The sequence below is a fragment of the Sorex fumeus genome, unplaced genomic scaffold (assembly GCF_029834395.1).
Source record: "Sorex fumeus unplaced genomic scaffold, SorFum_2.1 ptg000005l, whole genome shotgun sequence".
NCBI lineage: Eukaryota > Metazoa > Chordata > Mammalia > Eulipotyphla > Soricidae > Sorex > Sorex fumeus.
Window position 1 is genome coordinate 10,296,768 of NW_026606062.1, and position 25,824 is coordinate 10,322,591.

Below are 25,824 nucleotides of genomic sequence, written 5' to 3' on the forward strand. Positions count from 1 at the left end.
CGGGACTCCCCGTTGGCATCGGGGACGTGGGTGCAGGCAGGAAGGCCCAGACGCTGGTTTCCTGTGTGCGGGTCTCTGAGGGCGGGAGGCTCCTTACCAGACCATGTCCCTGTCCCCACAGGGGTCAGCAGGACAGCCTCAGATGACCCTCGGGGTGCAGGTGACGAGCTTTGGGTCGTCCTTCCCGTCCCGGTGTGGCCCTGCACCCCAGGCCCGCAGAGACGCGCCTCCTGCGAGCTCCCGGTGGCCACGCTCCACCATCTCAGACGCAGCTCGCTCACGGATGAAGAATATTAATTCCCCGGGGAGATTGCCACCCCCCCTCCATCCCTTTTTTTTTCCCCCTCCGATGGTGTGTTAATAGAAACATTTGTTCGTTCCAAACAAGGTCAGTGCCGATTTAAAAGCAGACATACGCTTTGAAAATTTATTCATGGCGGGACCGAGGACACGGAATTAATTAAGTCGAAGAAGCTGACGGGAGGGTGAGGCCTTTGCCTCGGTTTCCGGCGCGTCTCAGGAACCGTGGCCATCGGGGATGAGGGGTGGGTGTCTCCGGCCAGTGCCCCTCACGAGCTCAGCAGTGAGGGGACCTGGGACAGTCATGGGGCTCGCATTGGTTTAGGGGGTCATTGAAATACTTACGCCGCCGAGGGCGTCTCCCGCACCGTCGAAAGTCTCTCCCACCCGCTCACCGCGTTCCTGTCCCCTTCTGGGCCACTTTAGTCTCTGTCCCCTTCAACCTACCGCATCCCACTTCCCCCACTGCCCGGCACCATGAGAGCCAGGGCCAAGAGCCTGCGCCAGTGGGTGCCGGGCCCCTGCTGAGGCCATCGCGTTTGAGAAGATGCACCGTGTCTGCTTCTGGGGCCGGGGCCAGTGGGGAGTGTCCCCTGGCCTCGGCTCGTCCTGAGCCCTGTGTCTCTGTTCCACACACCAGCGTCCAGCTGGTCCCGCCCGAATCAACAGAAGCTTCCACACGCCTGCAGTTGCCAGGCTTGCCGCGACGTCCCCTCCCTGGCTGTCCGGGGCTGGACCGGAGCGGCCTCTGGGCAGGGGCATGGGTGGCCGAGGACAGGCGGGTCTAGGGCAGCTGCTCGGGGAGTCTGGGTGCACTTGGCACCAGCGAGTGGGGGCCGGGGGTCTGTGCCTGGAGGGTCCGAGCCCTCTCCTCGGGCGCTTAGAGGCGGACAGTCCCTGCGGGTGCTCGGTGGCCCTGCCCGTCCGTCGTCATCCTCTTGAGCTCGGGTGGCAGGAGGTGTGGCTGGGCCGTTGGCGGGCTGACGTGGGCTGGGCCCAGCAGCCTCGGGGTTGGTGGGTGCTGGAACATTCCACAACAGCAGGATGCGCTGCTAGGGGTCTCTGCTGCATCCCGACCGACCGCAGGCCTGAGGATTCCACTTCCTCTGCGTGAGCACAGCCGGCCCGAGCCGTTTCCTATTTCCGGAACATTCTTCCCCCGGCCACGTCCATCTCTGCAGGAGTTTCCAGTGACCCCTCCTGCTTCAGGAAGCCCCAGGGGGTGTTTGTGCGCTGGTGGCTGGCTCCCTTAGCCCCTGGGCCCCTGTCCCGACCCCCTGGTGGTGCTGGGCGGCCCCTTCCCACTGCCGTGAACTTGTGGTTTGGTGCTGTCTTGTCCTCGGCTGGTTGGGGCAGCCGTACCCTCTTCGTTGGTCCAGGGGTCAGGCTGGTGCGGGGAGGAGGACAGGCAGGCCAGTACCTGGGGGTCTGTCCCTCTGCTGCCCCTCCCTTCCCTGCACCCCACCCCCAGCCGTGCAGATTTCCCCCGGAAATCTTCAGTTTTGGTTTTTGGGCCACACCTGGTAGTGCTCAGGGCTGACTCCTGGCTCTGCGCTCAGGGCTCACTCTTGACTCTGTGCTCAGGGTCACTCTCAACTCTGTGCTCAGGGCTCACTCCTGGCTCTGACTCCCAGCTCTGTACTTGGGGCTGACTCCCGGCTCTGTGCTCAGGGCTCACTCCTGGCTCTGTGCTCAGGGCTGACTCCCGGGTCTGTGCTCGGGTCTGATTCCCGGCTCTGTGCTCGGGGATCAGTCCTGGTGGGGTTCAGGGCTCTGAGGGTTGGGGCCTGGTCAGCCATGTGCCAGTGTCCTCCCCACTGTCCTCTCCCTTCTTCATGTGCAGAAAGTGCCCCATTGTCCCGGAGGCTGCAGCCACCACCTGGAAACATTCTGACGTGGGTGGGGGTCAGCTCCGGCGCCGGGAAGGACCCCGCTGTGCTTCCTGTCACCCCCCAGGTGCCCGAGGCTGCCTCAGTGGTGCTGCCTCCTCCCCTCGGGACTCATCCCCACAGCAGTCCTCCCTGCTGTCTGCGGCCCCTCCCCGGGCGGAAACCAGAAAACATTGGGGGGTGGGTTGACCACCTGGAGGGTCGCCTGACAGCTGGTGCTTCGTGGGGGCGTCTTCAGCCGCAGCTGCGCCCGCGGGGTGGGCACGGAGCTCTGAGCTGGCGTGCGGGGACGGGGCACCATGGGTCGAGGACAGGGGGCGGGGGCAGGGGAGGGGCGGGCACCGGGCGCCCTGCAGCTCCCGGAGACCCTTTGGGCCCTGGACGCGCCTTCTGTGGGGCCAGCCCAGGGGGAGGGTGGCGTGTCGGGGGCAGCCGGAGGAGACCTGGCTTGGACTGACCCAGCACATGTTCCTGAAGGATCCGCGTGGAAGTGCCCTCCCCACAGCGGCCACAGAACATTCCAGAAAGGCAGCTTGGCCAGCAGGGTGGTGGGCAGAGGTCAGGACTCGGGGGGCTGATGCGAAATCACTGGTTCCGGTTCTGCTTTGGGGGGGGCACAGTTGGGGATTTGGGGCGGAAACATTCGAAATACGGTGGCGGGAAGTGCGGCGGTTGCCAGGATTGGCGTTGGGTGAATGACTGTGAGTGACTTTATGGAAGTAAAGTAGAGCCTGTGGTGGGGGCCGGCGGGGGCCAGCGGCCGAGGGGAAGGATGAGTGTCGCATTGCCACGGCCGATCCGGGCTTGGTCCTGGCCACCACGCCTGGTCCCCGCACACCTGGTGCGGAGTGACCCTGAGCTTCGCTGGTGGGGCCCCCAAAACAAACAGCAAAACTAGATGGGGTATCGGCGTGCCTTGGGACTCGGGGGTGGGGGGCCCGGAGGTGAGGGGTACCCAGGGGTAGCCTGGGCCCAGGGGTACCGCACCCCTCCCACATCGGTCCCCTCGGACAGGGAACAGGTCAGGGGCCCTGGAGTCTCCGTGCGTGGCTTATGACCCAGCCAGTCCAGTCAGTGGGGCCGGGGACAGTTCTAGGACATCGGGTCCCTTGGGGGGGGGGGCAGCAGGCCTGAGCCCAAATGGTCAGGGGGCTGCCATCCCTTATGCCCTGGAAAGGGCTCTGATGGGGTGCAGGCCCTCTGGGGCAGAGTGGGTTCTGGGGAGGTGGGCAGGAGCTTGGGGGTCAGTATACAGCCTGCGAGGTTAGGGGGTCAGTACAGCTCGCGGGGTTGGGGGTCAGTACAGCACGAGGTTTGCCGTCCTCCCCCATGGCCCCCCTGGTCAGTTTCTGCAGTTGGAGGTCTTCACGGAGGTGCCACACGTGGTCGGGAGTCGTGGTCATCCCTGACCCGGGCTTCCTGCGTCCCCGCCCAGATGGGCGCTGTGTGTGGTGATGTCGCTTCCTTTAACGGCTGGGCTGGCCCTCCCTCCCCTCCCTCCCCTCCCTCTCCCTCTCTGTTCTCTTCCCCTCCCCCTCATTTCTCTCTCTCCCTCTCCCCCCACTCTTTGGGTGTGTGTGTAGGGGGGTTGGGGGGTGGTTGTGTTTTGGGGTCACTCCTGGTGGTGCTCGTGCCGCAGTGGCAACGTCCCCCTGTACTGCTTCCGTCCCCTTCTCTTCCGGGTGGCGCCATCCTTGGGCCTGGGCAGGCGGGTGGGGGGGCACATGCCCAGCTGCTGGGGACCCTGGTGGCAGCTGGGCCGCCCAGCCCCGACACCTTCCGTGGATGGTCAGGCCCATGAACCAGGAGGGGCTCTGGCCTGCAGGTGCCTCTGTAGGATGGACTGGCCACGGCTCGCCCTCTCCCGTGAGGTCCTGGTGGGGGGTCTTCTCCAGGACGCCGCTGCGTGGCAAGTGGCCAGTGACTGACCATCCCGGGTCCTGAGCCCCCGAGGGGGTGGGCAGAGCTGCGGGGGCGGCTGAAATGGACCATCCTGGGAACCACCCACGTGGCGGCCAGTGCCTAATGCGGCAGCTCACGCAGTGGCCAGTCGCTCTGTCTTGAGCCGCTGGGGCCTGACCCCTGGGGTGGCCTTTCCACACTTGGATGGGATCCGCCTGCCGGGGCTGGCACCTAGGACTCTGGATATTCTCACTGCCCCATCACGGGCTGCCCGTTCCACTGTGGTCTCGAGTCTGCCTCCTGCCTCAGCAGCTGCAGGGGGTCCCCTGGTTCCATGGGTGTGAGGGCTGTGGGGGGCGGGCAGCGGGCTTGGAGGAAGGGACTACTCCGCCCCCCCTCCCATCCTGGTCCCTTCCCTGCTGGGTGCCCGGTCACTCCTGCTTCTCTCTTCCCTCACCCCAGCCCGGCTCGTTGTCCTGGGCCGTCCACCTGGGAGGATTGCTGGAAGCCAGTTCCACCTTTTCTAGAGACTTCTGTGTTGGGAACAGAGTGGAGCAGGAAGCTGGGGAGGGCTGCAGGCTCAGAACAGCCCAGGGGCCCCAGGACCTGTGTGGGGCCCCGTGCACGTGTGTCCACCCTGCAGGAGAAGTGACAGTGTGCGGGGCTGGGCTCCAGCCCACTGCCCGGGTGCACACGCTGACCCTGTCGTCAGCTGCTGCTCCCGGTCATTCTCCTGCTCACACACCTGGGAGAGGGGTCCGAGCGGCCTCCACGAGCCCCCGCACCCCGCTTCTGCCCGCCTGACCTCCACCGAAAGGGACGTGCAGGGGGAATGGACGGCGTGGGCAGGCTGGGCGCCCCACGAGGGCTGGGGGGTTCCCCACTGGGCGAGTGTAGCCCCATCCTGTGGTGGGTCCGGGGCGGGGGGCTTTCTCCAGGGCGCGGGCAGCTGGGAATGACCTCAGAGCTGCGGCTGCTGCTGGGGGTTGGCGCAGGGGTGCGGGGGGACGGGCTCCCCCTCCCGCCCCGTCCTCCAGTGGCTTCACAGTCACATTGGATGGCGGGAAGGCGGCTGCGCGGGACCGTCTGGGGGGACGTCCACAGGCAGGGGCCAGCTCAGTGGGGCCCTGGGGTGACAGGTTCTGCCCGCTGTCCAGCCGGCCGGGAGAGCCCATGTTCCCTGCCTGGTCGGGAGACGCGCTTTGCCCTGGGCCGCCCGCCCGGGCCCGGGGGCCGTGCAGGGAGCAGTGGACCGGGTGGGGGCCCCCCCAAGTGCCTCCCCGGGAGCCCATGAGCCCTGGCCTGCAGCCAGGGGGGCCCCCAGCAGCTCCCTCCTTCGGTGTCAGGGGGATTCTGGGTCACTAGGTGGCCGAGATGGAATCTTCTGCGGCCCTCCCTCACCCCGCCCTCCCCAGCCCGGCGCAAAGCCCGGCCTGGACTCCGGCTGGAGGATTCCCCGAGCTCCCCGCCCACCGCTCACTAGCACGAGGGTCTCTGACTGGGCGGTGGGTCTCGTGGGGGGGCGGGGATGACGCCACCCATGCTGGCCTGTGGTCAGGTCCCAGGGCCGTGAGCGGGGCTGGGTCCCTCCCCCGTGTGGCGGGGCGCTGGTGGCCACGGCTGGGTGGGGAGCAGGCCAGAGAGGGGAAGGTCTTGGTGCCACCTTTTCACAAGTCCCCCCTCCCCCGGACCCCCTCACGCGCCCGCCTCTCACCATTCCCACCTCTCACCTCACGGGGGAATGGAACTAGTCAAGGTGAGAGTTTGTACTCAGTGATGTGGAGCTCAGTGCCTGCATCACATTTGTCACCTCACACTCCGCAGAGCACGCGGTGACACTCGGGGGAAGGGGCATGGCCGAGTATCCCGGGATGGGCCCAGCACCCCTGTGAGGTCTGGGGAAAGCCCCGCCCGCACCCCCAAGACTGGCCAGGCCACCTCCTGGGACCCCACCTTTGCAGGAGGACACGGGGACACCCCCGCCCCATGGCCTGCTCAGAGCACGTCACACTGGAGTGAGGGTCCTGGGGGCATGACGGATGCCAGGGCGCGGGGCTGCTCCTGGCCCCATGCCAGTCCCCGCCCTGCTACGCTGGGAGAAGGCACAGCGCCCAGCACCCACACAAGCCGGCCCCACGCACCCCCACAAGCACAGCCCCGGGGCCTCCCAGTACCCCCATAGTCCTGCCCACACCCCCTCACTCCCTGTCCGCCCAGCCTCCACACCCCCAGATACACACACACACACTGTCCCTCCCCCACATTCTCTAACCCTTGCACACCCACCCCCCACACCACTGCACCCCTCCCTCCCTCCCATGCAGAATTTCTCCCCACTCAGCCTCTCCCACCCGAGGGCCCGAACCTGCGGATACACCAGCACCCCAGAATCTGTGTCCTGGGACCGCAGCGATAGCCCAGCGGGTAGAGCGGTCCCCTGGCAGGCAGCCTGTCCAGGTTCGATCCCCAGCACCCCATAGGGTCCCCCGAGCACCCTTGGGAGTGACCCTGGGGCACAGAGCCAGGAGTGAGCCCTGAGCATCGCTGGGTGTGGTCCCCAAGCGAAAACCAAAACCTGTGTGTGTCCCCGAGGGGCCCCCGGGGGTTCAGGCAGGTGCTGGCTCCCATGTGGCCGTCCTCACGGGCTCAGACCGTGGTTCCTGCCCGGAGCGGCCTCCAGCGTTCTGCCGTGGCGTTAAGAATGTTAACGGCGCTGGCTCAGCCTCCCACGGTTGTATCATTTCCCTGGGAGGGAGGTAAGCCCAGATTTGCTGCCGTCACCTTCCTGAGCGGCCTTAGCTCTCATCCTGCCTGCCTGCCTGCAAGTGCAGAGGGCACCAGGGGGCCTGCAGAGATGAACGGATTAAAGAAGGGGCCAGAGGGATGATACAGCGGGGAGGGTGCTTGCTTGCACACGGCTGACCCAGCTTCGATCCCTGGCTTCCCATATGTTCCCCTGAGCACAGAGCCGGGAGTCGGCCCTGAGCACAGAGCCGGGAGTGAGCCCTGGGAACAGAGCTCAGAGTCAACCCTGAGCACAGAGCCAAGAGAGATCCCTGAGCACAGAGCCAGGAGTCAGCCCTGAGTACAGAGCCGGGAGTCAGCCCTGAGCACAGAGCTGGGAGTTAGTCCGAAGCACAGAGCCAGGAGTGAGTCCTGAGCACAGAGCCAGGAGGGATCCCTGAGCCTCTCCGGGTGTGTTCTGAGTCCGGGAACCGACACAGCAGGGGAGGTGGCTTGGTGTGCTGGAGCACCTTGCTAGCACTGCAGGGCCCCCTGAACACTGCCAGGAGGGACCCCGGAAGAAAGGGGTGCTTGTAAGCAGCCTTGGCGCCCAGGTCAGCCCCCTTCCCTAGAGACCGCCTGCCCTATTAGTGCCCGTTTGAGGCACACGGAGTCACCTGTGGCGCGGTCCCCGCCTTGTCCTACCGCCCCTCCAGAGAAGCAGGTGGCAACCTTCCTCTGCACATGGAGCACTGCAGTGCAGCCCGGCCAAACAGTGCTCCGAAGGAGGGGCCCGGTGGGTGCTTGGGGGAACCTGGGCAGGGAGCCCCTCCCCTCGCAAGGAAAAGCCATAGAAACCAGGGTGGCACACGGGCGCCGCCGGAGGGCTCAGTACCCGGGCCAGGGTCCCGCTGTGGGTCCCGCAGGCCGAGGAGACCACCGGGCCGGCTGCTCCCTTTGCAGCCTCCCGCGGGGACGAGGCAGGGAGGAGGCGCCGGGGCCTGGTGCTGTCGCTGCGCGGGGAGGGCGCCCTCCTGCCAGGGCGCGTGCGGGCGGCCAGCACCTGCCGGTGGGGAGGGCCGGCTGCGGGCTGCGCTTTGTTCCTGCAGCCGCGCACCTGGGCCTGGTTGCAGCAGCTGCCCCCGCCCCCCGCCCCCCGCACCCCCGCGCGCACCCCTACCCCTGGGTTGCTAACGGATCGCCGAGCGAAGGCGGTGGGATCGGCCCGCCGCAGGTGGCCGGTGGCCGCGTTCGGGGCGGGGCGTCCCCCAGCCCCGGCTCGAGGGGTCGCGTCCCCGCGGTGGGCGGGCCCCCTCCCCGCCGAGGCTCCGCTCCGCTCCGCGCGCGCCGCCGATCCAGCCCGGCGCTTGGGCCGCGCCCGGCGGGCGCTCCCGCTCGCCCCCGCCGCGCCGCGCCGCGCTCCCGGGGCCTCGGTGCGGGGCGCGCGCGGATCCCGCCCCGGCCCCCGGCCCGCCCCGCCCCGCGCCGCCCCGCGCCGCCCCGCCCCGGCCCGCCCCGGCCCGGCCGCCGCGCGCTCCCCGCGGAAACCGCCCCCCGGCCGGGCCGGCGCAGCTGCCCGCGAGGCCCGGCCCGGCGAGCGCCCAGAGGGGCCCGGCCCGCGGCCACCGGGGCCCGCGCGCGCGCGCAGACAATGAGCCGCCGGGCGCCGCCGCCGCCGCCCCGCCCGGGCCCCGCGCGCCGCGGCCGCACCTGCCCGCGCCGGCGGCCGCCCCGCGCCTGAGCCGGCCCATGGCCCCGCGCCCCGCGCGCCCGCGGCCCCCGCCGGCACGGACCCGCCGGCCGGCGCCGCCGACATGCAGCGCGGCACGGCGCCCCGCAGGACGGTCTACCGCATCTCCGTGACCATGGTCAGCCAGGAGCCGCTGGCCGCGCCGCGCCCGGCCCGCCGGCCCGCGCGCTCCCCCGACGCGCCCGCGCCGCGGCCCGGGGACCCCGCGCGCGCCCAGGGCGGCGGAGACGGCCACGGCCCGCGCGCCTTCCGCGCGCGCAGCACCGGCCACCTGGAGCTGGGCCGCCTGCGGCCGCGCGCGCGCAGCCCCGAACCCGCGCCCGAGCGGCCGGGCGGCCCCGACGGGGAGGCCCCGCTGCGCCGCAGCCGGAGCGCCCGGCTGGGGCGCGGGCCGCGCGCGCCCTCGGACCCGGCCCCGGCCCCGGCCTGGCGCGCGGCCGAGCCGGAGCCCGGGGAGCCCGGGGCCGACCCCGCGGGCCCCGCGGACAAGCGCAACACCCTGGACGTGGGCGAGGTGCTGAGCCAGAGCCCGGCGCTCTCGGAGCTGGAGCGCTGGGAGCGCGGCCAGGCCAGGAACCGCACGCTGGACAACAGCGACCTGCAGCGGCTGGAGCGCGCGCGCGCCGCGTCCGAGCACCGGCTGCTGCGCTTCCTCAGCGGCATCTTCGCGCGCAGGGACGGCGCGCCCGGCGGGCCCGGGCCCCGGGGCCCCGGCTCGCGGCCCCGCGGCTACTTCAGCAGCCTGCGCCGACCCCCGGCCGGGGCCGACGCGCACTCGTCCAGCGCCGAGAGCATCGACGGGTCGCCGCGCAGAGGTGGGCACGGCGGGCCGGGCCGGGCAGGGCAGGGCCGGGCCGGGCGGGTGCGTGCGCCCAGGCGGCTGGAGGGGGCCGCCCTCCCGAGCCGCCCCGGCCCCGGTCTGAGCACGTTTCTGGCGGGGCGTGTCCGGAGGCAGATGCCCTTGGCCTTGGCCGGCCGCTGGGCCTCTCTGCGCACCGTGGCATGACAGCTGCCCGCGGGTGTCCCCGGGAGCGGGCTTGGCCGCGGCTCGGGCGCAGCTGGTGCTGCTCGGGCACAGGCGCCTCACCAGGGGCGGCTTCTCTCCTCCCCACTGTGAGCCGTGCGGAGGCCTGGGAGGGGGGTTGGATTTGGCCGCTCCCCGCCCCCCCAGGAGCCTCATTTCAAGAGGGTTTGCCCACCGCCCAGCCAGGCGTCCCCCATCGTCTGGGAGGCCCGCCACCCTGACGCTGCGCCCTTGCACCCCGGGTCAGCGGCTCAGGGCCTGCCCCTCCCCGCAGCCTCCCCTTGGAGGCGGCTCCGCCGTCAGACTGGACTGGCGGATGGATGCCTTCTCCCCAAAGCATCTGGGGGGCATCACAGTCCTCCGGAAAAAACGGCGGAGACTCCAGCCCCTGTCTCTGCCTGCATTTTGGTGCTGACATGTCAGGGCCCCTCTGTCCATCCCCAAGAGCTGGAGGGAGCAGATTGCAGGCCTGCAGGGTGGGGTTTTGGCGAGCGGTTTGGCCTGTTGACTCTCCACCCTGGAGAGAGGGGTCTCCAGTGGGCTTCGTGTTTGGGGATTCGTGTTTGGGGAGGTGAAATGGGAGAGGTGCGGGGATGTCCCAGTTAACGGACACCCGGGGTGTCTGTCAGTGGGCGCCATCGCTGGCTTGGAGGGTCCGTTGCCGACCGGTGCTGTCCACTTCCAACAGGCTCCTTCCTGAGCCCCTCGGAGTGTGAGCGAGGACCCGACGCAGCCCGTGGAAGGTGCCGATGTGTTAGGAATCGGGATTTCTGTGCCAAGGGGGAGTGACGGGCATCACAGGCTGGCACCGGCCTCGGCCACTCTCCGCCACCTCGTGTTGGAATTCTCGGTTGGTTGGGAGGGCAGCGGGCGCGACTCCAGCCGCGATCCCGCCCGCTTCCTGCCGGCTCTTCCCGTGGCAAAGGGCGCCGGAGTTTCCTCTGGGAAAGCAAAGCAGTTGGCCCGGCCGAGTGGCCTCCGCTGTTGTCTGCGGGCCCGGAGTTCCGATGGGAGAGTCCGGCCTAATAGCAGGCTTGCATCTTTGTTCTCAGGGGCTCGGGAGAAAATAGTAATTAGCCGCCTGGGCTCCAGACAGGCTCGTGGGGGAGGGGCAGCGGGGCACCGGCTTTGCCAGCCTTCGCCGTGCACCCCGACGGGGAGAGGCAGCAGTGTTTGGGTGGTCTCCCGGCCGGCAGGCTGGCGGATTGCAGAGGGGACCAGTGCCAGGCGTGCCTCGGCCCTGGTGGCCCGGCCCTGGGGTCTCCCATGGAGACGTGATGGGGGCCCCTGAGCCCCCGGCGAGCACACACGGGGTCTCCCTGTCGGCCGAGTACAGGGGACCGCACACCCGAGCATCTCGTGGCCTGCCTTGGCCGGAAGTGTCGGTGACAGAGGTTCAGGGCGGTGCGCGGCCGGTCCTGGTGGCTGGTTTTGCTGCCGGGACAGAGTTGGGATCACCGATGTGACCTGATGTGCTTTCTAGTCCAGACTGGAGGCTTGAGGGGCCGGGGGGGTCGGTGGGGGGAGCCTCAGGTGGGGATCAGAGACCACCTGGGTCCGAGGGCTGCCAGGCTGCTCTGTGGCAGACAGGTCTGGCGGGGGTTGGGGGGGTGGGAGGGGGATGTGGTCTCGGGGATTATTCGTGTTTGGGGAGTGAAATGGGAGAGAGCACAGAGCCAGAGCAATTGCACGGAGCTAGCTGCCGTGTGACTGGCCAGCCCAGAGATGGCTCCCCCCAGCCCCGCCGGAAATGAGTGCCGAAATCCCAGCAGCCCCCTGCCCCCACCCCCAAAATGCTGCAGTGACAACAGCGGTGCGGGTCGCCACTAGCACTCGGCAGGGGCTGGGAGAGACCCCTCCGCAGGGTGACGAGGCTTGGCCACCAAGTGCCGTAACGGTCGGCATCAGATGTCCACTCGGAGGGAGGCCTTTTGGCATCTCGGAACCGCAGCGCAGCCGTGTGAAGCTGAAACGTGATACTCGCCGCGCGCCCTCCCGGGCTGGGCCACAGTCACTGTGTCAGACGTGTTTCGAGTACAAAGGGAAGCAGGGAGACACGGCCGCCGGGACGCGTCTCTCTCTCTCTCTCTCTCTCTCTCTCTCTCTCACTGAGCAGACCTGGAGGTTCCAGGTTGATGCCTGGATTTAAGGGAAATAACTAAAGGGATTATCACGGTGGCTGGTTTAAGTGGGTCCCACTGGGACTGGAGAGATGGCAGAGGGACGGGGCGCGTCCCGCGTGTGCAGCCAGACCTGGTTCAGTCCCGGGCACCCTCTGGGCCTGACTGACACTGGTCGCTGTTCTGGCTGGAAGGCCCCCAGGCCTCCTGAGCACTGCCCAGGAGTACTCCCCCAGGCCCCCCCAGAAAAGGCTCGTCTGTCTTGTGGGGTTCCAGGCTCGGTCCAGCTGAGGCATCTGCACAGGGCACACGGTGGCCCTGACCCCGGATGTGTGCTTTTTAACCCTTTGCGCCTGGCCAGCTCCCATGTGAGTTCCGAGCCCGCCCATGCGCCCCTGCCTGTTTGGGGGGTGGGGGTGGGGGGACACGCTGCTCCCATCCCGGCGGGGTCTCTCAGTGTAGGACGGACCCTGATGTGTGACAGGCACATCCCGGCTCCCGGGCTGTGTCCTTCACGAGGCTGAGGCCCACCTGACAGCAGCTCAGGTGTGGTGGGTGGAGTCAGGCCCCCACGTCCAACCCAGCACCCTGTGGGCAACAAAGATCCCACCACACACACACACTCCACTGCAGGGGACCCTTCTACGCACCTCCGAGCGGGGCGTGGCCCCACGTGTCCCAGGGGGCCCGGGTGCTGTCCACACGGATTGATTACAGCAATAAAGTGATTCATCGATGCTCTGGGCCACGCCGGGCCCTAATTGAGTAATTTACAAGGGGTTTCTTGGCGCCTGCCTCCCCCGCCCTGGGGCTTCGCTCTTCCAGCCCCTCTTCCCTGCATTTGTGGCTCTCCCTTTGGGTGGGAGGACGGACTCTCGGAGTTTCTAGAACCTTCCGTGGAGAAAGGCAGAGAGTTATGAAATAACGAATTTGATGTCCCGGTAGTTTGACCCTGGTTGGTTCCTGGGCCAGGCGCGGGCTGAGTTCTGCGGGAAACCCTGACCCGCTGGTTCCCGTTAGAGGGACGGCGAGCTCGTCAAGGCACACACGTGTTTCAGAATCGGTTGCCTGTTCATAAGCGGCCCTCGGAGCAGCTGTGGAAACCCGCAGCCCTGAGTCACGGTGCTGGGCTGTTCCCTGGGCAGGCGCCCTTGTCTTCACCTCGTGGGGTCCCCTGCTCCTGGGGTTCCACCCCAGGCCAGAGCCCTGCCTGAGCCTAGTCACATTGTGTCTCCCTTGACGTCTTTACGTCCTGAACGTCCCTGCTCCACGGCCCCATCTACAGAGGGTAATAAAGCCCCCCCGTGTCCCCCAGAAATCTGCCTATGAGCGAATACTGAGAGCGTGCCCCACCAAGGCCTACTGAGGCCAGCACCCTTCCCCTGGGGTGCTCGAGGTGGGGAGTGTCTCGGCCCCCGGGAGAAGGTTCCGGACCCCTTGGGCGCCTGGTGGGTCTGGCGGCCGCCTCTGGTGTGGCTGTGGTGGGCCTGGCTCGCCGACGCTGTCGTGTTCTTTTCCTTTCTTGGTGCATCTTGTTTCCTTGCTGCGCCCGTAAACATTTGTGCAGTTTCTATGGTGCTTTGGCAGTGGGACTGGGAGCGAGCGCTGACTAAGGCCCCCGCTCCCCGCGTGCTGGGTGGGTCTCCCCAGGGAAGCTGGCCGCTGACCGCACTTCTGCACATCACACGCACATGCGCACATACACACATGCACACACACACACACACACGCACGCACACACGCACACATGCAGTACCGTCCCTGGGCAGGACTGGGCGCTTCCTCCCGGGCTGCCCTTTCTCTGTATCTCGGGGCGTCTGGCCAGACTCTGGAACTGCAGAATCACGAGCGTGGTGCCGGGCGTGTGACCCGGGATCCTGGAGAAGCCGGGGATGGGGAGGGAGAGCAGTGAGCGAGGGCGGGCGACCCGGGTTTGGGTTCTGCAGGGTCAGTAGGAGTTTACTGGCGTGGGAAGGAGGAGATTCCGTCACCAACTCCTGGAAATCTTTACCCTTCTCCAGATTTCGGTGACTCCTGCCAGCTCCCAGCAATTCCAAGAGGGTGTGAAGCTTTTCATAATGTGCTTTTTTTTTTACAAAATGAAGTCATGTTGGGTCAGAGAAGCATCCATTTTTGTTTTTGAGGATTGAAATACTGTTTTTTATTGTTGTTGTTGGTCTGCTTTGTTTTGGGCTTTGGGGGTCACACCTGATAGTGCTCAGGGCTTATCTCTATCCTCAAGGATCACTCCTGGTGGTTCTTAGGGGTATACCATAAGGGGTACCGGTGATTGAACCCCAGTTAGCCACATGCAAATTAAACACCCGAGCCACTGTGCTACCTCTCTCTGGCCCTGAGGAGTGAAATACTTTCATTTAGGGCCACAGAAAGAGAGAGAGGTAGGAGAGAGAGAGAGAGAGAGTGTGTGTGTGTGTGTGTGTGTGTGTGTATGAGAAAGACAGACAGAATGCATATGAATTATGTGTTCCAAGGGAATTCTGGAGGGGAGAGAGTGTCCATCCAGGAAAAGACAGGAACTCCAGGTTGAAGTGTGGTTGTCTCCTGGAAGGGGGATGCTCCAGCTTCTGTTTCTGATAGGAAATTCCCCCTTCAAAGAGAGTCACTTTTCAGCCACACCCCGCGATGCTCAGGGACCACTCCGGCCGTGCTCGGGATATTCCGTGCCCCGGAGATGCAAGCGGGGGTCCGCAGGGGTCCGCCGCGTGCGAGGCAGAGCACCTTTAGGCTTTGTGTCACCCCCCCGGGTCCTCGGAGAGAGTCAGCTTTACGGAATGGTTTGCAACAACGAGGTTCATTGAAGATGCTGTTGCAGGGCGAAACACAAGACACACAGAAACGCTTTATCTATTGAGGCGGCCGCAGGATGACCGCATAGAAGGAGTCAGTGTCCCGGCCGCGTCCTAGAGAGGCGCCATCTGCCTGCCTGTGCGCGAGTCCCGACTTTTTCTCACGCGTTTCTGCCGCGCTCCCTCCGGCCCGTTCTTCTGCCTCCGGTCCGCGGGGGCGCACGGAGGGACACCTGCCGTCTGCAGCAGCCAACGTGCCGTCCGCTCCTCTGCGGGCATGATTGAAAGCCAGTATTTAGCCCTTGGATTTTCTTGGAGTTTTTTGTTTGTTTTTCTTTACACAAAAATATCTCGTGTGTTAGGAGTCGTTGTTGTTGGACTCAGCTGATGGGAAGGGCTTCTGGGGGGACTCAGGTGGGGCGTACTTCCCTGGCGCGAGTCCGCCTGCCCTCCCCGGCCCCCACAAAGGGGAGCTCCGCTTGCCAGGGTTCCAGGTGGGGAGGCCTGCTTTGAGACCAGTGCCAGGCACCGCGGGAGAGACTCCCTGACTCCCTGCGTGGTGGCCGCCTGCTGAGTCCTGGCTCCGGAGGGCAGTCTGGGGGTGGTCATCTTCTCGGGTCTGCAGGACTTGTGGCCAACATTCTGAGGTCTGCAGGGCTCGTGGGCCATTGTCCTGTGGTCTGCAGGGCTCGTGGGCTGTCGTGCTGTGGTCTGCAGGGCTTGTGGACCATTGTCCTGTGGTCTGCAGGGCTCATGGGCCGTTGCCCTATGTTCTGCAGGGCTCGTGGGCCGTTGTCCTGTGGTCAGCAGGGCTCGTGGGCCATCGTGCTGTGGTCTGCAGGGCTTGTGGGCCATTGTCCTGTGATCTGCAGGGCTCGTGGACTGTTGTCCTGTGGTCTGCTGGGCTCGTGGGCTGTTATTCCTTGGATTTGTCGGGCTGTGGGCCGTTGCTTGTAGTTTGCACTGGCAGGTACCTGGTCAGCCTGCTCCTCCTCTGTCCTAGCTCCTCATACCCACTGGCCCCCAGACGTGCCACTGCCCATCCGTGTCCCTGGGCGTGTTTGTGACAGAGCAGAAGTGTGGATGGCGTGGGGCCCAGCCTCTGTCACTGCCCCGGAAGCTCTGGGGCCTCCACTGAGGGGTGCAAAGCACTGGAACTCTGCCTTTCTGCATAGTCCTCTGCCTGGCGAGATCAGGCCCCGAGAGGAGGCCCCGCGGGCCACCCTTGGGCTCACACGTGCTGCTAGGGCCAAGCCACAGGCTTGGTCCTTGCCACCTGTTGTCATGGCCAGCACAGCTCCTCTGGCTGGCACTGGGCAGGCGCACGCCATGGCTTTGCCTGACGCTCGATCTGACCCCACTCCTTACACTAGCGCCTGGTTCGTGGGGGGATCTTGCGTGTGTATGTGTGTGTGTCCCCATGTCTGCATGTGTGCATATATCTCTGCGTTTGTATGCATGCATGTTTGTGTGTCTGTGACCCTATGTGTCTGCACATATGCATCTGCATGTGTGTTTCTCTGTGTTTATGTGTGCGTCTGGCTGTCTGTGTGTGTGTGTGTATGCATGCATGACTGTGCGTGTATGCCTGCATCTGCATGTGTGTGTATCTGACTGTGTGCGCGTATGTCTCTGCGTCTGTGTGTGTGTTTGCGTGTATCTGTGTGACTGTGCGCACGTCTGTCTGTGCGCCTGTGTCTGTTTGCTTTAGTCTTTGTGTGTGTGCATCCAGATCTAGGTGTCTGTCTATGTGCGTGTCTCTGTGTTTCTTAGTGTGTGTGTGTGTGTGTGTGTGTGTGTGTGTGTGTGTGTGTACATCTGTGTGTGTGCCTCTCAGAGGACTCCGAGGCTGGTGTGTCACGCACCTACCCTGCTCCTCTTACAGGTGAGCGGCACCTGGCCCGGCCCAGCTCCCCGGCTGCAGCTGTTGCCAGCAGATGCGGTGGGGGGTGTGGTTCACCCCGAAGGGCAGAGTCTCCTCATTCCCGCCTCTGCCTCGGGCGTCTCCTTGCTCGTGTTCTGGCCTGCAGCCCTCCCTGGCGGCCCCGGCAGCCTAAATTGATGCTTTTCTTCCCGGAGCTCTAAATCCAGCCTCACAAACGCGGTGGTTTCCCCTCCCGTGACTGGCCCAGTTCCAGAACCTCTTTCCCACCTGCCGGAGCGGCTCTCGGGGTTCTCGGGGTTCTCGGAGAGTGGGACTGGGGCGTCCGCTTACCAGACGCTTCGACCCCTCCCTCAGCCTGTTGCCCTGGGGGCTCCCTCCTGGGGCTTTGTCTGCGCCCTGGGCCTGGGTGGGCCTGGACGTCTGCGACTGGGCCAGGCCCTCCAGGAACTGGACGGGAGGTGACCTTTGTTGGAATGTCTCCAAGCCGTGGCGTAGAGTCCACAGAAGCAACGGCGGAGCATTTTAAGTCTGTCAAGTGTGCTCCAGGCCACGGGTCCCCGAGATCTGCCACTGTCCCCTCCAGGCCCGAGGCCCCTCCCCTCCCCTCGCCCTGCACCCAGCCAGCATGGGCCGCAAATAACAGAGACTCGGACACAGGGCCCGTGTCATGGGTGCTGCTCGGGCGCCTGAGGGCACACTCCTGGGGCCAAGTGTCCCCTTTCTGCCTTCCGGGCCTCCTTGGTCAGGGTGCAAGTGGAGCACAGCTCTGAGGACCTCTGAGGATAGTGGCCAGCGACTTGCAGGGGTGCGAAGTGAAGGTGAACCCCCCTTCCCCAGGAATGAGCTGGGGGACGCTGGAGTCTCCGGGGAACACGCGCTGTCCTGACCTTGGCGCCATCGCTGCAGCCTGTGGCCAGGGCTGGCTGCCCGGTGGGAGATGCAGTGACTGGGGCGGGGGTTGGTCCCGTGCTCCAACGCCCCCGCAGGCCCCCGCACCCCTGCCGTGTGTGCTGGGCCTACGGACCAGTATTTGATGACCCCCTGCCCACCCAGGGGCCTTCCTGCCGGGCGTCCATGCAGCTCGGGGGCCGTCCCCTAGGTGTGGACAACCCCCACACCTGGCCTTTCCCCCATAGTGGAGGCCTTGGCCCTTCCACAGGGCCCCTAGCCCCCACCTTTGCTCTGGCGATGGTGGCCTCTGTAGGACTCGCACCCGCTCCCTCGGGGCCCCTCCTGCCCATACCCTTTTCAGGCCGGCACCCTGTTCACCTGCCCAGCACTCCCCTTCCCAAAGCCGGCACTCCCGTCCCCTGGGTACCTCAGGGCTCAGGGCACATCCCAGAAACGGGGCAGAAGCAGGTCAGGGGAGGGGGAGGGTCAGGAGGTGGGGGGCACAGCCCAGCGCGGCCACCTCCAGACGGGCAGCATGTGCCCAGAGGGCCTGCTGGGACCAGCTCCCCCAGAGGGAGCAACCTTGTTCCTGTGTCTGTTCCCGGGGGGGGCATCAAGACCAGAGCTTTGGGGTATCCCTATTGCACCCCCCAGAGAGGACCCCGACCTGGTCCGGGGGCTGGATCCTGCCCCGCCCTGGGCCCCCGTCTTTACCTCTCGCGCTCAGGTGGCCCGGGGTGTCCCCCATCTGCTCTGCATTCATGCCTTCTGGGCTCTGCATATTCGGTGGAGTTTCCCCAAGGAGGTCAGGTTTCGGGGGTGCCATGCTTTCCCGGCACAAAGACTCCAGCACTGCTGGTGGAGCCTGTGAGTGGAGCCCGTGGGTGGGGGTGCCGGCTGGGCACACTTGGTGCCCGGAACGGGAGAGCACAGGGTCCAGGACTCGCGCTGTGCGAGGAGCATGGGAATGCAGAGAAGGCTGGGTCATGGGGCACAGTGACGGGGCCACCCGGCCATGGGCAGCGCCTTCGTACCCCCACCCCTGTGGACCCCGGTTGCCAGCGTCAGGAGCCCTGGGAGATCCCGGGGGACCTGGAGTCTGAGGGCAGGTGGACGCCTCTGCCGGGTACTTCCTGTAACCGTGTGCGCACCGTGAGGAGCGCGGCCCACGGGCGTGCGTGTCCACTCCCCGCCCCCCGCCTCCCATCCCCACCCCGGCTCTGCAGACCAGCCGCCGGCAGCCCGAATCGCTTCCAGCCTAATGGAGAGGATTTAATCGGGTTAATGCGGCCCCAGGATCGGAAGTGGCACCAGGAAATCGCTGTCTATTTCCTGCGCCTGGCCCCGTGCACTCGTGTGTGTGTGTGTGTGTGTGTGTGTGTGTGTTTGGGGGGGGTGCCACCCAGACCGGCTCTCAGGATGAACTCTGACCCAGCCCCTCCCCGCTGGCCAGCCGGGAGCCCCTGAATCGAGAAGCAGGGACCGGGGGCCACCAACTGCGCACTGCTGTGGGCCTGCAGGACATGGCCTTCCTCCAGAGAAGGTTCCAGAAATGAGAGAAGCTCAGGCATCCAGAGCCACAGGTGTTGCCCTCCAGGCCGACACCTGCAGGCCAGGCGCTCGGAGTTGTTGGAGTTGTTGAGTGACTCCCAGGGCCGGTCTGCGCCCCAAAGTGTTCCCCATGCCGCGGGCTCGGCGCCGCCTTCAGGACTCCCCGTCTTCCGTCAGCGAGCCATCCCGTAATAGAAAGGGTGATTGCGCTGTGAATGAGAAAATCTTACTGGCTGTTTTTAATGGAATTAAAGCCATCGGCCCTGATTGCGCCCAGCACACAGGCCGCCCGCAGCCCGGCCTGGGATTGTACATCACGACCTTCGCCTGTCTCCGTCCCTGTCTGTTTCAGCCGGGAGTGCCGGGCTTGCTTCGGCAACCTCCTAATTTCAGGTGTGTGTGTGTGTGTGTGTGTGTGTGTGTGTGTGTGTGTGTGTGTCTCGCAGTGCATATCAGCAACATCCTGGGACTCTCAGGGGGTGTCATGTGGGGCCAAGAGTCGAACCCAGGCCATACAGCCCTCTGGACCTTTTCTCGGGCCCTTTCGCCAAGACCCTGCATTTTGTCCGAGCCACTAACCCACTGACCATTGGAAAGAGCCGCCACGTCCGTCTGAGCGTCAGTTGTGTCCTGGGGGCAGATTGCTGACCGCTGCTGAGAGGACAGGAGCTCTCTTTGCTCAGAGGTGCCCGAGGCTGCAGCAGGCGGCCGTGCCCCTGGCTGTGGGCACCTGCCCTGCTCTGGGGTGGGTGGGGGGCCGGGGGCTCCCAATGTTCCTGGCCTTCACGTCCAGGGGCGCCCAGGAGAGCAGTGGGTGCGGGACCTCCCTAGTGTCCACAGCCCCCGCCGGCCCTTTTGGTTCTGGGGCTTCTGTCCCCAGAAGCGGTAGCCCCCACCCCCAGGCTCAGCCCCGAGCCCCCACCGAGGGCAGATTGGGTTGTTCCAGGGACTCCTAAGGTGCCGTGGGTGGGGCCGTGTCCCCACAGGTCTGGCTTGTGGGCACCGGGGAGGTGGCTGGGCAGGACTAACCGCGCACCCCGCTTATGCGGGAGGGAGTGAGCGGGTTTGGGCAGACCCCTGCCCTCCTTGTCTGCCTCTCTTACCACAGGGGTACCTGTGGGGTGTGGGAATTGGACCAGCTAAGTTGGGGGGCATTGGGGTCAGCGTATGGGGACTCTGGGGTGGGGCTGCAGCACGAGGCGTGGGTGGCCCGGGGCTGGCAGGGGGCACAGGGCTGACTGCTCCCTGGAACCCAGGACTCTGTGATCACTTGGGTGGCGCTAGGGATGGAACCCAGAGCCTATGCCTGGTTTGCCCGCCGAGCCCCACACGCCCCCTGAGTAGATTGAAGGCTGGGTGTGCTGCCTGCTCCCCCCAGTGAGCCCCCACTAGGCAGCAAGAGCCTGGGGGAGGGGACCAGGACCGGGGCCGGATCTCCCCCTCCCACACCTTGTATGCACTTTTCCCTCTTCTCAACCCCCCTGCAGCGTATCTTGGCCAAGGGTCTCACCGGGGTCCTGGAATCCCCTCAGGCTTGTGCTTGACTGTGTCTGACTCCTCATGTCTGGCGCATGTGGGCATCACTGGGGACCCATGATGCTGGCATTGGAGGCTGTCCCTCACCCTGGCTCCAGTTATCCCCTGGGCCCTGGCAACACCTGCCTTCAAGTTCACGGGTTTGGGGGGTTCAATCCTGAAAGCGACAGCCTGGTGCAAAAGTTGCTGGAGGCTGGGTGTGGGGGCATCGGAGTGGGCAGGCGGGCTTGACACTGATGTGCACGTGTGTGTGCTCAGTGTGTGAGAATGGGTGTGCTCTGAGTGTGAGAATGCACGCATACTTCATGTGTGTGAGAACGCGTGCGTCCTTCATTGGCACGAGTTTGCATGTACTTTATGTGTGTGAGAATGCGTGTGTACTTCCTGTGTGTATGAGAATGTGTGTACGTCATGTGTGAAAATGCGTCCAGACTTTGTGAGGATGTGTGCATACTTCATGTGTGTGCAAATGCACGGATCCTTCGTGTGCATGAGAATGCATGTGGACTTCATGGGCGTGAGAATTCGTGTGAACTTGATGTGTGTGAGAATTTGCACATGCTTCAGGGGTGAATGCATACATACTTTGTCTATAAGAATGTGTGCGTACTTCATGTCTGTGAGATTGCGTGTGTGCTCCGTGTACGTGGGGCTGTGTGGGGACGGGTCCCAGGCCCCCAAATCCTGACTGGAGAGAGGTGTTAGCCCCTAAGCCCATAGACCCCTCCAGTGACAGCGAAACAGGATCCCGGCCGGGGGCCTGTCACACGCCAGGAATGGCCCAGCACATCTGTGAGTCCGGTATTCTCGTGGAATGTACGTTGAGAGACACTCAGAGCGTCAGGCCTGGGGTTCCCTGGGCGCCGCCCCTGAGGCTGTAGGCAGGCGTCGCCTCAGTCTGAGGAGGGAAAGGAGCGTTTGCTTCCCCGTCGTCACCCTCCACCCTCATGTGTTCCTTTTTTGCTCTTGGCTGCCCTATGACGTTCTGGGGCTGAAAGGCACATGAGAGCATTGAGGGAGATGCTGTGAGAGGGAATGCCCCACCCTTGAGAGACGGTTAGCGCTGTGTAGACCCCCAGCATGTGGGGCTGGCCACATGGATGTTCGTGGGTCCTTTGGGGGAAGAGAGAAGACCCCTCTCTAAGCCTCTGCAGACTTCAGGGGGTGGCGGGGGGGTGGGGGCGCTGCCGGCTGGGCTTCTGCCTTGCTGCCTGGGTGGAACATCTGGTCGACCCAGCATGTGGGCTTAAGTATAGGGGTGCTGGCATGGCATATGGGGGGAGACCCGTCTCTCTCACGAGTTCTGCGCCTTGGGAAAGGAATCTGGGTGAGGGTGCTGCTGTCACCCCACGATCCTGAGGCTTCTGCCTTGCTGCTGCACCCCGACGAGTGTGGAAACTGCACCCCAGGAAGGGGCGCTGTGACTTTGCCCTTCGCCGCTGAGCTTCCTTGGCCGTGGGGGCCCCCCGCAGTGTGGCATGTGCCTATGTCCCTCCCTCCCCACACGCCCCCGTCATTAGGGACCCGCGGCTCCTTCCTCTGTGTCCAGCCCAGCTTCCGCCCGCTCCTCCCTGACCCCCCTCCTCTGAGGTTGGGATTACGGGTGGCTTTGTGCTAAAAATACACGACACCTCTTGTGGCTTATGAGGAGAGGCGGGTGGAGAATGCCCTCCGCCCAGCAGGGGAAGGTTTGCAATCAATAAGCATCTCAGGCCTGGGGGTAAATAACGCTGTTTAAAAAACGGTCAGCTGCGACTCCAGGTTCCCCCTCGGGTTCCTCGTGCGTAATTTCCCGGGCTTGCGTCTGGAGCCTGTTGGTGGTCACCGAAAGTCCCAAGGGACCGAGCAGGGCGGCTGAGTCCTGTGGCCGTTTGGATGATCGCTGCCCTGTCTACACAGGGGCTCCCTGAAGCAATGGGCGTGCCACTGTGGTGTTGGCTAAGGGGACAGGGACCTAAGGACGTGTGTCGTGGCCCCTGGGGGTCCACGGTCTGAGCAGGAAGGGAGCCGGCCCTCCTAGACCTTGCCACCTGCACCCTGCTCTGTCGGGACCCCCTGCAAGCGACCCAGCTCTGCCTGCTCTTTGCTGAGCCCACGTGGACGGAGGCCTGTTTGCACACGCGTGATGCCCCATGCGCATGGCCGTGTGCACCGCTGGCTCTCAGCAGCTGCTGCCGCCCTGCAGGACCAGAGCCGCCGTGGGCTGGCCAGGAAGCGGGTCCCAGAGCCTAGCGAGGTCACTGCACCTGCAGAAGGGGTGGTGGTGGGGGGGAGGTGGGGAGGTGGGGAGGGAACTTTCCTCTTGGGCTGGGCCTGCATCCCCTCCCTCCTGGACCTCAAGACAAAGAAGTGTGCCAGCGAGGGGAGCGGGCTCCTTGCAGAAACGCAGCCTGGCTGGTGCCGGCAGCACCCGCTGAGCAGCCCGAGGCTTCCCTGGAGGAAAAGCCAGAACCTGCTTATACAGATTCCGGAGCCCGCAGCTCATTGGCGGAGCCCGGGAGTGTGTGTGGAGCTCTCATTGGCCGGCTCGGGGCGCGCACTCATTGGCTGAGCTGTTGCTGGGCAGGCAGGGCCCGCCTCCCCTTCCCAGCCCGCCCAGCCAGGCTGTGCCATTGGCTGTGTATGTGTGTATATGTGTGTGTGTGTGTGTGTGTGTGTGTGTGTGTGTTCCTACGAGAACCAGCTCCAGCGGCGGCGGGGGCGTTTCCGGGGGACTGTCACAGGTAGGAGGGAAACACGGCCACCGTGCACCTGCAGGACGCCCAGGGTCCAGGCAGCTTCTAGGCAGGGGGCCTGAGCTGCACCCCTGCCTTCCCAGGCGCCCCCAGACCCCCAGTCCTCCCGGCCCTGGAGCCCGCAGCCCCCTGCGTGACGAGAGCCCAGCTGCCCCTCTCCGCAGCCCCGGATGTCAGAGTGAGGGGGGACCCCCGCGGGACCCCACTGGAGCTGCAGACCCCCTATTGGATAGGCCGCCGCCGGGCTGATGTTCCCGTCCCCCAGTGCCCCAGGTGAGTGCCTGGCCAGGTGGCCAGGGTGTCAGGACAGGGGGGACTTTCCCTGCGGGCCCCCGGGAGGGAAGCTGGACCTTGGGGACCTGCCCCCGGCGGGGAGGGTCCTCAGGCGGTTGCTGGATGCTTCTCAGCTGTGCTGTGCTGTCACTGGTGGCCAGGGCTGTCCCCAGCTTCCCACCCAGAACCTCCCCGAAGCTTTGGTCTGTGTCCTCACTCCCCCGCGCGCCGAAAATAATCTGCCCGGTGAGCTATTTCGAGCCCCCCGTGCACGGGTCTGTGGCCGCCGGGGCCCCGTGTGGGCCTGTGTGGTCACTCAGCTCTGCTGCCAGTCTCTTCCTGTGCCTGATTCGGAAACGAGACTTCCTCCTCCTCCGGCCGGGCTGTGGTGTCGGGCGGGCCTGCTCCTCGCCACCCTTCTCTCCCGCGCCCCCCTCGCTGGAGACAAAAGATCCGGGTGCTCCCAGGCCACCCCGCTGTCGTTCTTGGGACCGTTCGTTACTGACATCATTTGTTTCCAAAGCAGGCGGCCTGCACGAGGCCGGCCTGGGCCGCCAGTCCCTGGCCGCTTTCTGTCTAGAAGCTGGGCGCCCTCCCCCCTTGCCCCTGGGACCCTGAGCCGGCTCTGGGGGGGTGGAGGGGACCTGTGTGTCCCCGGGAGGAGCAGAAGGAAGGGAAGCATCACATCCCCACACCGGATGCCCTGATGCCCCTCTTGGTGAGTCGGTGGGCGGGGACGGTGGGGGCAGCTTCTGTTGACGCCTGTTCCAGCAGGGAGCACCCACTGCCCGTTGCCAGAGAGCCCCTCGGCCCCACGTGGGCCACTGAGGGGTCGTGGGAGGGGCTCCACTTCTTGTTTCGTCATGCCAGCCAGCCTGTTGATTCTCATCTCTGGTTGTGTCCAGCCAGAAAATCAACCAACATACCACCACCGGTGGTTCACACTGGATGGCTCAAGAGGATAATCTGATTCTTTCGGCCTGTTTCAAAGTCTGTTTTTTTTTGTTTGTTTGTTTCTTTTTTGTTTATTTTTGTTTTGGGCGCCACACAGCGAGGGCTGAGGGCTTTTGCTCCTGGCGCAGTACTCAGGAGTCACACTCCTGGTGGGCTCAGGGGGCACACCCAGTGTGCCTAGGGCTGCTCCTGGTTCTTGGTGTGGGGGATGTTTCCCCCATGCCGGGGCCCACTCCTGGCAGTATTTGGGGATCGCGTGATGAGGGGGACGAGATTCAGCAAAGTTGTGCGCGTCCGGCCTCGGGGCTCTCTCTGGCCCCGGAAGCAGAATAAAGTTCTGCCTGAGGCTGTTTTCGCAGATGAATGAGGGTTGAGGCCTGCGCGGCCTGGAGTTGGAAGCCTGGAGGAACCAGCAGACAGCCTGGGTCCGGGGAACATTGCGGTGGCTGTTGACAGGAGTGTGGGGTCTCAGGTCTCGCCCTGCGTCTGCCTTTCTGTGGTGGTGGCGGCTGTGGTCTGGCAGAGGCCCGAGTCAGGGTTGGGGCACTGGGTACGGATACCCCAGGCCCTCCTCTTGGGTCAGGGTGCGTGGGGGGGGGTATAGCATGGCCTTCTGGGGCTCCGGGAACAGAACGGAGGTGCTTCTCGGGGCTCTGCTGATGCCTGGGCCACCAGGATAAGGGGGTGTGGGAGAGGGCAGGGTCGGGGGCAGGAGCTGGGGTGGAGGAGCCTTTGGGGGTGTAGGTGGGCCAGCTCCTGCCAGCGCTGCGTCTCAGGAGGATGCCGGGTGGTGGGACAAGTGGGGTGTGGGGGCCAGGTACTCCCCCATCCTCCCGCAGTCCAACAAGCAGCTGGACAGGGGAGGCCGGAGGAGGGGCAGTGCTGCCGGCCCATACACACTGCACACGTCCTGGGAAAGCCCAAGAGTTGGGCCCCCCACGCCCCCACCAGATCTCTGAGGCCCAGTGGTGGGTGGGGTGTGACGGCTGTGCAGGGCTATGTCCTCAGTGGGGCGGCCTTTCAGAGTGCATCCCCTCGCTCTCACCCCGTCCTGGCACCCTCAGCTGTGGGCAGCCCCAGCACCTGGAGTCAAGGGCACCTCCAAAAAGCCCAAGGAAGGATGGAGCCGCTTCCTCTGCTCCAGGACCGGTGGGGGCTTAAACAGCTGCTGTGGGGGGGTGGGGGTGGGGAGTGGCTCAGAGGGCAGGAGTGCTGGGCACCACCCCCTCCCCAGCCCCAGCACTGTGGGACCCCGTGGGTGGTGACGCCCCCATCACCTCCAGCCTTTGAATGCCCTATGCCCTTGGCTCAGCGGGTGTTCCCTGAAGGCCGACTTCACACCATATTACATTGCATCACACCCGCAGGGGCTGCTGTGGCCCCCTGGCCCTGGGGGGGTTCTGGCTGGGAGTGAAGCAACTTCACATCCTGAGGGTGGGGCGGGGCCTGAGCCTGGGGGCGGAGCCGGAGCCTGGGGCGGGGG

At 65.5% G+C, this 25,824-nt stretch overlaps 1 protein-coding gene across 6 annotated transcripts in view; it reads left to right on the forward strand.

Moving 5' to 3' along the window:
* AGAP1 (ArfGAP with GTPase domain, ankyrin repeat and PH domain 1) overlaps positions 1–25,824 on the forward strand; it is a 502,434-nt gene that overhangs the window by 248,872 nt on the left and 227,738 nt on the right. The window contains exon 1 of one of the 6 annotated variants that reach the window (XM_056122140.1): positions 9,036–9,380. The exons of the other annotated variants lie outside the window; for them this stretch is intronic. The gene's annotated coding sequence lies outside the window, so the exon portion shown is untranslated. Of the gene's footprint in view, positions 1–9,035; positions 9,381–25,824 lie in introns of those variants that run through there. 6 annotated transcript variants of the gene reach the window in all.